Raw genomic sequence first — 5,220 nt, 5'->3', positions numbered from 1 at the left:
GATCTCCGCGTCTTACTCTTCCGCCATCTTCCCCTCGTCCCCCCCCAATTTTTTTCTTTAGTGTTGGACACACTTAAGCATTCATCTTCAATTTTTAAATTTTGTCATTTATGGTAGTTTTCTATGGCTGCTGTAACAACTTACTACAAAACTGGTGGCTGAAAGCAACACACATTTATTGATTTCTAGTTCTAGAGGCCAGGCGTGTAACCATCAGTTTCACCGGGCTAAAGTCAAGGGGTCTGCAGGCCAGGTTCCTGCTGGAGGCTCCAGGAGAGGATCCGTTCCCTGGCCTTTTCTAGCTTCTAGAGGTTTTGCCTGTATTCCTTGGCTCACGACCCCTTCCTTGAATAACTCCAACCTCTTGCGTTTGTTGTCACATTTCCAGCTTCCTCCTTGACCTTCTTGTCACCCTGGACCCTTGTGATAACAGGATTACATTAGGTGCTCCCACGTCAATCAGGATCATCTCCCCATCTCAAGATCTTGAGCTTAATCATATCTGCAAGTCCCCTTTGCCATATAAGGGAACATTCACCGTTTCTGGGGGTAAGGATGTGGACATCTTCTGGAGGCCATTATTCAGCTACCACAGTATTGAAGAGATGCTGTGGAATAATGTAAAGAGCAGGGTCTTTCCCTAATTTTTCTAGTCGTTAGCTTTGTGACCTTGGGAAAGTCACTTAACCTCCCTGAGTCTGTTTCCTCAATTGTAAAATGAGTATAATATTACCCACCCCATAGAGTTGCAGTGAGAATTCAGGTGCCTGGGAGCAATTAATGTAATTGCAAGGACACAGCATGCTCTTAAATGGTAAATGGTAGCTACTTTGTTTCATTTGATCTTTTGGTTTTCCAAATTTCCCACGTGCCTGTGCCTTGGTTCCTTCCAGCCCCGCCTGGCACTCACTGTGGCCCATCCTAGGGACCCTAAAGGCATGGAGGCAGAGACCTGGGTTCCAGAGCAAGAAGTCTTTCAAGAGCTTGTCAGCTTCTCTGCCACAGTCAACCTCAAACAGCTTAATACAGCTCCCTCCTTCCACTCTGTGCCTTTGTGAGCACACGTCCTGGATGTGCTCACGTGTCCCCATGGATCTCAAGAACTGAAATACACCCTGACCCAAATAACTCACCCGATCTGAGCCTGCTGCTTCATAACAACTGCAACACACCTCCCCTCAGGAAGAGTGGTTACAACGTTATACTGCAGGAAAAATAAACAGGCACAACACTGTCATCTTTTTTTTTTTTGGTAACATCTTTTTTGGAGTATAATTGCTTTACACTGTTGTGTTAGTTTCTGCTTTATCACAAAGTGAATCAGCTATACATATACATATATCCCTATATCTCTTCCCTCTTGCATCTCCCTCCCACCCTCCCTATCCCACCCCTCTAGGTGGTCACAAAGCACAGTCATCTTTTGAGTTGTTGTAAATGAAACCCATTCCTTCTCATCTCTGCCTGAAGGCAGTTGCTAAGGAAGCTGCTAGAGGAGAGGCATGCCCAGTTTCATCATAGTGCGCATGTTTTGAGCACCTGCGGTGTGCTGTGATAGGCTCTGGGGATTCAGGGAAGAATAAGATACAATCTTCACCCATGAATGAGCCTCTGCCTAAATAAATACATGTAACTCTGTATGCAGCTCAGCAAGAGCTTCCTGCGGTAGGAAAGACCCCTGACCTGCTGAAGCCTCAGTGTGCTGATCTGAATGGGGAATCAAGAAACCCATTTTTCATTGTTATAAAACAACATATGGAAGCATGCCCAGTGCCTTGCTTGGCATATGGGAGGTCCCAGTGCTTTCTTGTATCCTATAAATGTGTCAGAGTTAGAGGCAGGGGTTATGAGCATGGATGAGGGTTTGTTTTAGAGGAACTGGGTCTACAGCTCAGCTCTGAAGGGAGCACTGAATAGGACAGTCACAGCCTCTCACACCTTGACCCTTGTCTGCCAAGGTAGATGGACCTGTTTCAAGAACAATCTGGGTGTAGGATAATAACCTGACACTTCCAGATCAGGGAGTTTTGTGATCTCTTGGTTACATTCTACCTGGATTGATTTTTACAGCTGAAAGTCTCTTCTGACTATATGGGCTTTGAGGAGTGATTCAAACCATTCAGTTTAAGATCACTGTAGTATTGTTTTGAAATATTAGGATTAGGAAACAGAATAAATGTGTGATTAAAAACACGACTGAGGAGTCAGTATTTAAAGTCAAGGTGTGCCCTTCATTAGCTGTGTGACCCTGGGATTCTCTCTTCACCTCTCTGAGCTTTCTTTTCATGGTCTGTAAATAACAACAAACAAAAAGGATTATAATACCCAATTAACTGGTTGTCATAAGGAAAACCTTGACATTATCTATGTAAAGTGCATCGCACATGGAAGCAGCCCTTCGTCAATGTTGAAAATCATTACTAAGAAGAAAAGAATGGAACAAGAGCTAGAAAGCATAAGAGAAAGAAAAGAGAAGGAAGGATGGAGAAGAAAGATGGACAGGAAGGATGGGGGTGGCAAAGCTGACCATGAGCGCCGTCTTCTCACATTTGGAGAGTTGTTCTAAAGAAAGTGGGACTTCGCTTAGGACCAATTTATACAAGTGGCAGGGAAGCAGATGTTGCCTAAAATGAAGACCAGTTATTCTAGAGGGAGACATTAAAAGAGGGACTGAACAAAGAAATGTTAAAGACATTGAGAAAAGCACCTTTATAGAATACAGAGAATCCTAATACGTGTGTAGTTTCTTATACATAATGTATCTTTATAAATATGTAGTATTGAGTAGATCCTTTGGTTCTGTGAATAATATCAACAACCAAAACCTGAACCATGTGTCAAGCCAGGGGCCGAGCACTTTTCTTGTAATACATGTATTATCCCCATGCAACTCTGGAGAAGGTGTTGTCATCCTCTCTGTGTAGGGAGAGGAGACCCAGACCCAGACGCCCAAGGACCAGATAGCAGGGGCCAATAGTTGGGTTTTAATTTAAAAAATTTTGAACCACTTTACTGAGGTATGATTGACATGTAAAAATCCATACATATTTGATGTATATAACTTGGGTTTGAGGTTAAGTATACACTTGGAAAACCATCACCACCATCAAGCCTATAAATATAACCATCACCTCCCAAAGTTTCCTCCTGCCTCTATCACTAATTATTATTATTATCATTATTATTAGTAGTAGTAGTAGCAACACAAAATAAGAGCTACCTTCTTAGCAAATTTCAAGCATACAATACATTATCGTCAGCTATAGGCACCATGTGGTATAACTGACCTTCAGAACCTCTTTATCTTGCATAACTGAATCTTCGTACCCTTCGACCATCACCTCCCTACCTTCCGTCCCCTCCAGCCCCTGGCAACCACCATTCTACCGTCTGCTTCTAGGAGTTTGGCTATTTTAGATTCCACATCTGACACCACAAGTTAGGTGTTAAATTATGAAGGAATGCTTCCAAAACCATATGACCTCCATTATACTATCACCTGTGTGCTCTGTGACTTATTTGCTGGCATTACACGTCAGTTTGTCCCTCTGGACTGTGGGCTCCTCAGATGCATGAACGCTAATCTCTTTATCTAGGTATCTTTTGTGCATAACAGCTCCAGGCAGAAAAGTCGCTCCATCAGTATATTTTGGAAGAATGAATACCTAAATAAGGTTCAACAGAAAACATAAAAATATGAAGAGAGACATTTTTTTTGAGTGCCCTATATATGTTGGGCTGTGAGTCATTTTACTTCCAGTATCCAGCCTCATTCCCAGAGACCTCCCTCTCTTGCAGAGGCTGAAAAGCTAAAACGCTGCAGCTAACATAGATCCATCCAGCAAGATGCACTTGAATGAGATGTGGGAGGTGAAGCTGGGTTTACTAGTCCCTTTATCATGGAGTCCTTTCTTGCCCCTCCAGCTCATCTTTCACTGCTTTTTTCCCCCTCTGAATTGTCACTCCATCCATCCTGAATTTTTTCCCCCTATTCTCCTATGTGCCTAGATAGTCCTTGATTCTTTGCTGGGAACTTTGCTCTCCCTATTATTATTTTTTTTTTTTTCTAATTCCTACTACTTTATAACTCAGCTCACATGCCGCCTCCTCCAGGCAGACTTCTGTGACTCCTACAGTCTGCGTTAGGGGTCTTGCTGTGGTCAGAATTCTAAAGATGCTCCCAAGATTTCCATTCCCCAGTTATTCAATCAGACACTAGTCTGGGTAGTGCTATGAAGGGATATTATATATATAATTTAAATCCCATATGAGTTGATTTTTAAAAGGGGAGATTTTCTGAGTTCACCCAATCTAATCATAATATTAAAGGCAGAGAAGTTTCTTTGGCTGGTAGGAGAAGAGGAAGGAAAAAGGGGAAGTCAGTGAGACTCAAAGACTCGAAATGCCATTTCTAGTTTGAAGACGTAGAGAACCATGTGAGAAAGAGTGGGAGTGGCTTCTAGGAACAGAACCCCTCATGACAGACAGCAAGGAAAGGGGCACATCGGTCCTACCCCCACAAAGAACTGAATTCTACTGTCAGCCTGAATGAGCTTGAAAGCACCTTCTTCCCCTGACCCTCCAGATAAGAGCCTTGCCTGGCTGACACCTTGATTTTGGCCTTGTGAGGCCCTGAGCGGAGAATGCAGTTGAGCCATCCGGATGTTTGACCTGTGGAACCATGAGATTATACCTGGGTGTTGTCTGAAGACATTACATTTGTGGTTATTTGATACACAGCAGTAGAAAATGGAAACCCTTGCTCTATGTTCCTTGACACTCGGATGTCCCCTTATTACCACACGGTAAAGGATTTATTAAAGTATGTTTCCAACCAGATTATGAGCTCTCTTAAGGCAGGGCATGCTGAGCTAGCTCACTGCATTTCCCAAATGACAAGTGCAATGCCTGAAACACAGAAGGCACTAAATGAAATGTCCGTTAAATCAGTAAGTGGGTTTTCACAAAAAGGGGCTGAAATCAAGACCTATCCGGACTGATGCCCCTTGGCTTCAGGAGATGTTTTTAGGGTTCCGTTTTGTGGAAGACAGCTTCAGTCTATCAACCCAAGATATATGACTGTCATACCCACTCAGTATCTGAAAAATTGAGGGAAGATGCTTCTCATCCTCCTGTGAACACTGAGGCTCTGCTGCCTTTCTTTGCTTTGGTCTAAAATGTTTCTCTTTCCTGAGAGACGACTTGATCATTCTCACTGGA

Source organism: Leucopleurus acutus, assembly GCF_964270905.1.
Source record: "Leucopleurus acutus genome assembly, chromosome: 17".
Lineage (NCBI taxonomy): Eukaryota > Metazoa > Chordata > Mammalia > Artiodactyla > Delphinidae > Leucopleurus > Leucopleurus acutus.
Note: the sequence above shows the minus strand (reverse complement) of the source record.